Here is a 9755-nt window from a genome sequence, read left to right on the forward strand (position 1 = left end):
ACCTACATCAGCAACAGCTATTGAGCTCAATGCTTGCCTCAAAGCATATCATATTTCGATAGGTGTGCGAGAACTCACATTAAAGACCAATAAGCGTTCACATTTGCAATGCGATGCGTCGGCAGCCACATTTTGAAAACAGCTGTCGAACATTGGTGTGAAGGAAAAGTACGAGCTGATGCTATCACAAAATTTATTTCATTTCCATTGAACTTTTTCCTCATTGTGCCATCCATCGAACAACTCATTCATAAAGTTTTTCTTCAAATTGTCACTAGTCATGAAAATCATGAAGGGGTTCGCGAACATGCTGTTTTGGCAGCAAAAACCAGGGACGTCAATGCTATCAACCACGCAATTCAAGAACAAATTGCGGGCGATTCTGCTACCTACAAATTGACTGACAGTGTCATGAGTGCTGATGAAGTTGTTAATTATCCAATCGAGTTTTTAAATTCGTTTTATCTTCCTGGTGTGCCACCGTACAAATTGTCACTCAAAGTGGACGTCCCAGTTATTCTCTTGCGGATCATTAATCCGCCCTGATTGTGTAATGGAAGAAGACTCGCTGTGAAGAAACTGATGCCGAATGTTATCGCGGCAGCTATGCTTAATGTAAAATCGAAAGAAGATGACGTGCTCATTCTACACATTCCCATCATTCTCAGAGACTTGCATTTTTATTTCAAACGACTGCACTTTCGCTTTGCATTCTCAGTGACCATCAACAAGGCCAGCCACTTCAAGGGTAGGGATTGAATCTAGGAAATCCATGTTTTTCGCTTGGCCTGTTGTATGTTGCCTGCTCACGAGTCAGACAGCCAAGATATTTACCTGTTTTTCCTGGAGCGGAAAAACAGAGAATATTGTCTACTGTAAAGCAGTTGAATAATAAAGTCAACAAAACAAAATATGATTTATATTTCTTTAATACATCATTCACTTTCAATAAATGTATTCATTATAGAGAATAAGGTAAATATCGTTCTTTCTATCATTCCTAATTAAATTAGGTAACTCTCTCAAGTTTCAAACGATATTTCCACTATTTAGTCTTCCTCAGCACAACGCGCCAGGTACCAGCTAATATAAAAATATGTTTTAAACATATTAAAAATACAAAAAATGTTCTTTATAAAATAATTATATTGTTTCAGATCCATAAGCTTTTCCTTAATTAATGTATTTTAAATTACATTTTACTATTACATATTTCACTGATGTGTTTATCTATTTTATTAATTATTTTGAATTAAGTAATAATAAGTAAACAAATAATAAATAATAACATTTTCAAAGTGTTAATTTCATATTACTTTGCAATTACGTTTTTATAGTATCTGGAAAAAGTTAGCATAATAATATTTTACATAGTTTATTCCAGTAATTCCAATGTGTACTAGGAAAAATAGAAATTTTTACTAGCAATAATTTCCTCGTATAAGCGTCTTGTAAAATATCATTACAAATGATTAATTTCCATTTCAGCGTGTAAAAGTTAGATATTAATCGATGTCTTCAGCATTGTGAAGTACGTAGTGTACAGAAAAAGGTCAGAATAAATGTAATGTTATATTTTTATTTGTATTTCAGAATCATCTGATTCGCTGGGTTTCAAAAATGCATTTTCACAAAAAAGACATCTTTCAGTTGGTTAAAGATCATGTTACCAGTGATTTCGAAGTGATCAAGCCCTCTTGGGCGTCAGGTAAATCGCCCCATTTCCTCATTAGAACAACTGCACCGTTATCCACGTCCCCTCCGACACACTTTGTATACCCTGCACTCCTAGTGCCGCCATCTGTGATGTATTTGCACGATGCCGTAGAGCACAGACACGTTAATGTAACTGGTCCGTGTTTTTGAGATGCAAATTTCATATACCACAAATATACAAAATTCCAAAAATCCGATTGGCGTTTGGTCTCCGTGTCAGTTCGATTCAGAGTGATGCCGGGTAAGATCTGCTTCTACATCTACATGGCTACTCTGCAAATCACACTAAAGTATCTGTGTGACGGTTTATCGCAACACCTTTACACTAATTTCTCTAGTATTCCATTCTCGAACAGCACGCGGAAAAGACGATCACCTATACCTTTCCGTGCGAGCTCTGATTTCCCTTAGCCGGCCGCGGTGGCCGAGCGGTTCTAGGCGCTTCAGCCCGGAACCGCGCGACTGCTTCGGTCGCAGGTTCGAATCCTGCCTCGGGCATGGTTGTGTGTGATGTCCTTAGGTTAGTTAGGTTTAAGTAGTTCTAAGTTCTAGGGGACTGATGACCTCAGATGTTAAGTCCCATAGTGCTCAGAGCCATTTGAACCATTTGATTTCCCTTATTTTATTACAGTAATCGTTTCTTCCTATGTAGGTCGGCGCCTACAACATATTTTAGCATTCGGAGGAGAAATTTCGTCATTGAAATTTCGTGAGAGGATCCCGCTGCCACGAAAAATGCCTTTCCTTTAATGATTTCCACCCCAAATCCTGTCTCATGTTCATGACACTCTCTCTCATATTTCTAGATAGTACAAAACGTACTGCCCTTCTTTGAACCTTCTCGATATAGTCTCTGTATGTTTCAGAGGTGGTTGCGAGACTCGACTGTTCGATACAGGACGTCAAATTAAACGCCTTTCAGCCGTATAGTTTCCAAACTTATTTTATTTGGCTACGAGTTTCGGAGATTTACTACGCCATTTTCAGGCCGCTGACCGACGTGTAGAAAGATTCGACCTCGGTTCTGATAAAAACAGAGGCCAGCAGTGCTGGGCTGACCAGAGTAGCTGAGCAGTTCTAGGGGCTACAGTCTGGAACCGCGTGACCGCTACGGTCGCAGGTTCGAATCCTGCTTCGGGCATGGATGTGTGTGATGTCTTTAGGTTATTTAGGTTTACGTAGTTCTAAGTTCTAGGGTACTGATGACCTCAGAAGTTAAGTCCTCAGAGCCATCTGAGCCAGCAGTGGGCGGCCGCTGTGGCAGTGCGGTTCTAGGCGCTTCAGTCTGGAACCGCGTGACCGCTACGGTCGCAGGTTAGAATCCTGACTCGGGCATGGATGTGTGTGATGACCTTAGGTTAGGTAGGTTTAAGTAGTTCTAAGTTCTAGGGGACTGATGACCACAGATGTTAAGTACCAAAGTGCTCAGAGCCATTTGAACCATTTTTTGAGCCAGCAGTGCTGGTATTAGTAGTTTTCTGTTTCCTCTAGCGATCGCTTCAACCATTATCTGCCGACCGTCTAGACTGAAAAGCCGAAAAATGATGGTTGAAGTGATCGCTAGGGCAAGCAGAAATCTGCTATAATCAGTATTGGCGGCCCCTGTTTTGGTCAGAACCGAGGTGGAATCTTCCTACACCTAGGTCAGCGGCCTGAAGAGGGCGTCGTAAATCGCCGAAACTGGTAGCCAAATAAAATAAGTTGGGAAATTAGACAGCTGAAAGGTGTTTAATTTGAAATCATGTTTCTCGATATACTCCATCAGTCCTATCTGGTAAGGATCCCACACCGCGCTACAAAAGAGGAGGGACAAGTGTAGTGCAGGCAATCTCTTTAGTAGCTCTTTTGCATCTGCCGGCCGAAGTGGCCGTGCGGTTAAAGGCGCTGCAATCTGGACCCGCGAGACCGCTACGGTCGCAGGTTCGAATCCTGCCTCGGGCATGGATGTTTGTGATGTCCTTAGGTTAGTTAGGTTTAACTAGTTCTAAGTTCTAGGGGACTAATGACGTCAGCAGTTGAGTCCCATAGTGCTCAGAGCCATTTGAACCATTTTTTCTTTTGCATCTTCTAAGTGTTGTGCCAATAAAACGCAGTCTTTTGTTCACATTTCCTACAACATTTTCCTATTTTCTTTGGACTGTTGCTGCCGGAGATGGCAGCTCCATATACTGAATTTCACACCCTGTTCACCTCCAAAATCACCTAAAAATTAATTATGTCTTCGACCTATCGCACTGTAAAAAGTTGCGGCATTTGCTAGCGTTTCCGGTGTTTCAATTTAGATTGTCAGCCGTGCGAGAGGCGGACGGGCGCTGCCACTTAACGTACGTTACGCAAGCACGACCTCGTGCCAATCTCTGAACCTCCGGGGCGCTGGAGCTCATATTCCGGTAGCCGCGCAGCTTGCGCCCGGCGGTCCGTTTTTGCGCGTTTAGCGCGCCTCCTTACGCGGGCGTGCGCGGCCGGTGATAAATTTGACGCGTGAGTGCCGGCCTTATCGAGCCAGCCAGCCGGCACGGCGCGGTGTACGGCGGGATGCGGTGCGGCGCCTGCAGAGCCGCGCTGCCCGTGTTTTTGGGCAGAGCAGCGTGCGCCGGGCTGCCTATCTGCGGCTGTCAGGCGCAGCCGCGCCGCTCCTAATGGACCGGCCGAGTCACGTGACTACCGGGAGCTCGACCCCAGTCCACACGCGCACATAAACACGCACACACGCCGACCTGTGCGCCGTGAAAATCACTGCCGCCCTCTCATCTTCATCCACACCACCACAAATCACCGTCACGGCCGTGGCCAAAAACAGAAGGAGAGCTGTTACGGGGCTGTCCTGTTATTCAGATACACTGAATCAAACCCACGGGTAGCACCTCTTCTCCTACTGTATTGGTACACATTTTTCTGTTTTAGCGTGGCACTGGAATAGTGCGAAAGTAAGGACGGAGTTATTAGCGCTTATCGACAAATCTATAATCAATTTATCAGTGTTAAATCTCGTGCAACCATGTTGTTGTTGTTGTGGTCTTCAGTCCAGAGACTGTTTGATGCAGCTCTCCATGCTACTCTATCCTGTGCAAGCTTCTACATCTCCCAGTACCTACTGCAGCCAGCCGCGGTGGTCTAGCGGTTCTAGGCGCTCAGTCCGGAACCGCGCGACTGCTACGGTCGGAGGTTCGAATCCTGCCTCGGGCATGGGTGTGTGTGATGTCCTTAGGTTAGTTAGGTTTAAGTAGTTCTAAGTTCTAGGGGACTGATGACCACAGATGTTAAGTCCCATAGTGCTCAGAGCCGTTTGAACCGTTTGAACCTACTGCAACACACATCCTTCTGAATCTGTTTAGTGTATTCATCTCTTGGTCTCCCTCTACGATTTTTACCCTCCACGCTGCCCTCCGATACTAAATTAGTCTTTGATGCCTCAGAATATGCCCTACCAACCGATCCCTTCTTCTAGTCGAGTTACGCGACAAATTTCTCTTCTCTCCAATTCTACTCAATACCTCCTCATTAGTTATGTGATCTACCCATCTTCAGCATTCTTCTGTAGCACCACATTTCGAAAGCTGCTATTCTCTTCTTGTCTAATCTATTTATCGTCCACGTTTCACTGCCGTACAAGGCTACACTCCATACAAATACTTTCAGAAACGACTTCCTAACTCTTAAATCTATACTCGGTGTTAACAAATTTCTCTTCTTCATAAACGCTTTCCTTGCCATTGCCAGTCTACATTTTATATTCTCTCTACTTCGACCATCATCAGTTATTTTGCTCCCCAAATAGCAAAACTCATTTACTACTTTAAGCGTCTCGTTTCCTAATCTAATTCTCGCAGCATCACGCAATTTAATTCGACTACATTCCATTATCCTCGTTTTGCTTTTGTTGATGGTCATCTTATGTCCTCCTTTCAAGTCACTGTCCATTCCGTTCAGCTGCTCTTCCAGGTCCTTTGCTGTCTCTGACAGCACTTTAGAGGTGTACTCAGGGTCCGTTATACACTGAGCAGGCAAACCATGGGATAGCGGTATGCACAAATAAAAATGGGGGTATATCGCCTACTCAAGCAATAAAAGATTTCCGAAGTCATTATGGCCGCACCATGGGTATTAATGTACTTTGAACGAGGACTAGTAGTTGGCAACAGGCGCATTGGGAAATCCCATGTCTAAAATCATTAGCGAATTCAGTATTCTGCCATCCACAGTGTCAAAGGTCTGCTGAGAACACCACATTTCAGGCATTGCCTCTCATCATAGACGACGCTGTAGCTGATGGTCTTCACTTAACGACGGAGAGGAGCGGCATTTGTGTAGAGTTATCAGAGCTAATAAACACTGCTTGAAACAACGACAGAAATCAATGTGGGACGTACAACGATCTTATGCGTTAGGACAGCGCGGTTTGGCGTTTGCTAAAAGGACTAAATGGCCTGCAGCGCTTCTCCTGGGCTCGTGACCATATTGGTTGGACAGGAAAACAGCGGCCTGGTCGGAGGAATCCCGATTTCAGTTGGTAACAGCTTATGGAAAGGTTCGAGTGTGGCGCAGACCCCACGAATCTATGCACCCAAATTGTTAACAAGGCACTGTGGAAGCTGGTGGTGGCTCTAGAATCGTGTGGCCTCTGTTTACAAGGAATCGATTTGGTCCTCTTGCCCAACTGAACCGATCATTGACCGGAAATGGACCGAGCGAGGTGGCGCAGTGGTTAGCACACTTCACTCGCATTCGGGAGGACGACGGTTCAAGCCCGCGTCCGGCCATCCTGATTTTGGTTTTCCGTGATTTCCGTAATGCCGTGAGGGATTAGCCGAGCGGTCTCAGGCGCTGCAGTCATGGACTGTGAGGCTGGTCCCAGTGGAGGTTCGAGTCCTCCCTCGGGCACTGGTGTGTGTGTTTGTCCTTAGGATAATTTAGGTTAAGTAGTGTGTAAGCTTAGGAACTGATGAGCTTAGCAGTTAAGTCGCATAAGATTTCACACACATTTAATTTTATATACGAAGACAGTAACTAGTTCTCGAAATAACAGTTACTGTTGATGACGCGCTATTCATCTGTGTCCTCGGTGGTTCAGATGGATAGAGCGTCTGCCATGTAAGCAGGAGATCCCGGGTTCGAGTCCCGGTCGGGGCACACATTTTCAGCTGTCCACATCGAGGTATAACAACAACACCTGTCGGCAGCTGAGGTTGTCAGTTAGTCATCATTTATTCCAGGGAAAAGCTGCACGGTCATCAACAGTAACTGTTCTTTCGAGAACTAGTTACTGTCTTCGTATATATAGTTAAAGGCTACCTAGCCATTGGCCTTCGTCTGTGTGAATGCGCACAGGTTGCCCAAACTCTTGCGGGAATCGCCAAAGCGTGCGCGAGTAATGAGTGGGTGGGCAAATGTCTATAAGGTGCAATACGTATGTAGAATTGTGGACAGTTGGGAATGTTAGTCTCACGGGAAGCGTACAAGGGATAAGTCCCTGCAGTCGCGCTATTCATCTGTGTCCTCGGTGGCTCAGATGGATAGAGCGTCTGCCATGTAAGCAGGAGATCCCGGGTTCGAGTCCCGGTCGGGGCACACATTTTCAGCTGTCCACATCGAGGTATAACAACAACACCTGTCGGCAGCTGAGGTTGTCAGTTAGTCATCATTTATTCCAGGGAAAAGCTGCACGGTCATCAACAGTAACTGTTCTTTCGAGAACTAGTTACTGTCTTCGTATATATAGTTAAAGGCTACCTAGCCATTGGCCTTCGTCTGTGTGAATGCGCACAGGTTGCCCAAACTCTTACGGGAATCGCCAAAGCGTGCGCGAGTAATGAGTGGGTGGGCAAATGTCTATAAGGTGCAATACGTATGTAGAATTGTGGACAGTTGGGAATGTTAGTCTCACGGGAAGCGTACAAGGGATAAGTCCCTGCAGTCGCGCTATTCATCTGTGTCCTCGGTGGCTCAGATGGATAGAGCGTCTGCCATGTAAGCAGGAGATCCCGGGTTCGAGTCCCGGTCGGGGCACACATTTTCAGCTGTCCACATCGAGGTATAACAACAACACCTGTCGGCAGCTGAGGTTGTCAGTTAGTCATCATTTATTCCAGGGAAAAGCTGCACGGTCATCAACAGTAACTGTTCTTTCGAGAACTAGTTACTGTCTTCGTATATATAGTTAAAGGCTACCTAGCCATTGGCCTTCGTCTGTGTGAATGCGCACAGGTTGCCCAAACTCTTGCGGGAATCGCCAAAGCGTGCGCGAGTAATGAGTGGGTGGGCAAATGTCTATAAGGTGCAATACGTATGTAGAATTGTGGACAGTTGGGAATGTTAGTCTCACGGGAAGCGTACAAGGGATAAGTCCCTGCAGTCGCGCTATTCATCTGTGTCCTCGGTGGCTCAGATGGATAGAGCGTCTGCCATGTAAGCAGGAGATCCCGGGTTCGAGTCCCGGTCGGGGCACACATTTTCAGCTGTCCACATCGAGGTATAACAACAACACCTGTCGGCAGCTGAGGTTGTCAGTTAGTCATCATTTATTCCAGGGAAAAGCTGCACGGTCATCAACAGTAACTGTTCTTTCGAGAACTAGTTACTGTCTTCGTATATATAGTTAAAGGCTACCTAGCCATTGGCCTTCGTCTGTGTGAATGCGCACAGGTTGCCCAAACTCTTACGGGAATCGCCAAAGCGTGCGCGAGTAATGAGTGGGTGGGCAAATGTCTATAAGGTGCAATACGTATGTAGAATTGTGGACAGTTGGGAATGTTAGTCTCACGGGAAGCGTACAAGGGATAAGTCCCTGCAGTCGCGCTATTCATCTGTGTCCTCGGTGGCTCAGATGGATAGAGCGTCTGCCATGTAAGCAGGAGATCCCGGGTTCGAGTCCCGGTCGGGGCACACATTTTCAGCTGTCCACATCGAGGTATAACAACAACACCTATCGGCAGCTGAGGTTGTCAGTTAGTCATCATACATTTAATTTTAATTTTTCCCCAAGTCGCTTCAGACAAATGCCGGGATGGTTGCTTTGAAGGGGCACGGCCGAATTCCTTGCCTATCCTTCCGTAATCCGATGGCATCGATGACTTCGCTATTTCGTCCATTCTTCCAAATCAACTAACCAACCAGCCAACAGGAAATTGTATTTTCGGATACTCTGAGACCATTTGCATCCATTAATGGAGTTCGTGTTCCCAATCAACGCGGAACTATTGTGGATGACAACGCGTTATGTCTCCGGGCCACAATTATTCGCGATTGGTTTGATTTCACCACCCAGATCGCCCGACATGAACCCAATCGAACACGTATGAGACATAATCAAGAGATCAGTGGGGGAACAAAATCCTGCACCGGTGACACCTTCGCAATCAACGATGGATGTAGTGGCAGCATGGCTCAGTATTTCTGCAGTGGACTTCCAACGACTTGTTGAGCCCATGCCGCGTTGAGTTGCTGCACTTCGCGGGACAAAAAGTCGTAAACGGTGTTAGGATTTACCTCAAGACTTTTATCACCTCAGTGGAATTAATGCCGTAAACGTAGAGAGTAGAAAGCACACGATGCTAGAGGTAAAAAAAGAGTCTAGTAAACATAGGCCCGAAAATGTATGCCTTCGATAGTTTGAAACATATCTCTTGTATTGCCAGCTATTTGCTTTCCAGCGAAAAGCCCCAAGCGAAAGGCAAAAAAAAGCGCATATGACACCTGTATACAAGGAAGAAAAAAGAACAGACACGAACAATTACCGACCAATATCCCTAACATCGGTTCGCCACAGAATTCTTGAACATATTCTCAGTTCGAATATTTATTGAAACCACCACCAGTGTCGGGATTTTAAAATGCCATCCTCCAGTGTATGAAACTGTGACTTATACCTGAAGAAGGGATTTGAGAAATCCGGAAACCAGTCGTGGTTTCAATAAATAATTAGTACAACTGAAACGGATGACTCTAAATTAATTATCACGCCTCACTTGCGGATATCCAGCGTACCAAAGTACTGCTCAAGTGGTTATGATTTCCACCTCGTTGTGGTAAACGAATACATC

The 9755-nt window shown here is 45.5% G+C and overlaps 4 non-coding genes across 4 annotated transcripts; all 4 read left to right on the forward strand.

The window, feature by feature from the left end:
* Positions 1 to 7210: 7210 nt before the first annotated feature.
* Trnat-ugu (transfer RNA threonine (anticodon UGU)) lies at positions 7211 to 7284 on the forward strand. The gene has a single exon. It is a non-coding gene; the product is annotated as a tRNA-Thr (tRNA).
* A 364-nt stretch (positions 7285 to 7648) lies between these two features.
* Positions 7649 to 7722, forward strand: Trnat-ugu (transfer RNA threonine (anticodon UGU)). The gene has a single exon. It is a non-coding gene; the product is annotated as a tRNA-Thr (tRNA).
* Positions 7723 to 8086: 364 nt separating this feature from the next.
* Trnat-ugu (transfer RNA threonine (anticodon UGU)) lies at positions 8087 to 8160 on the forward strand. Its single transcript has one exon. It is a non-coding gene; the product is annotated as a tRNA-Thr (tRNA).
* Positions 8161 to 8524: 364 nt separating this feature from the next.
* Positions 8525 to 8598, forward strand: Trnat-ugu (transfer RNA threonine (anticodon UGU)). Its single transcript has one exon. It is a non-coding gene; the product is annotated as a tRNA-Thr (tRNA).
* The last annotated feature ends 1157 nt before the right edge of the window (positions 8599 to 9755 follow it).

Source organism: Schistocerca serialis, chromosome 2, assembly GCF_023864345.2.
Source record: "Schistocerca serialis cubense isolate TAMUIC-IGC-003099 chromosome 2, iqSchSeri2.2, whole genome shotgun sequence".
Classification (NCBI taxonomy): domain Eukaryota; kingdom Metazoa; phylum Arthropoda; class Insecta; order Orthoptera; family Acrididae; genus Schistocerca; species Schistocerca serialis.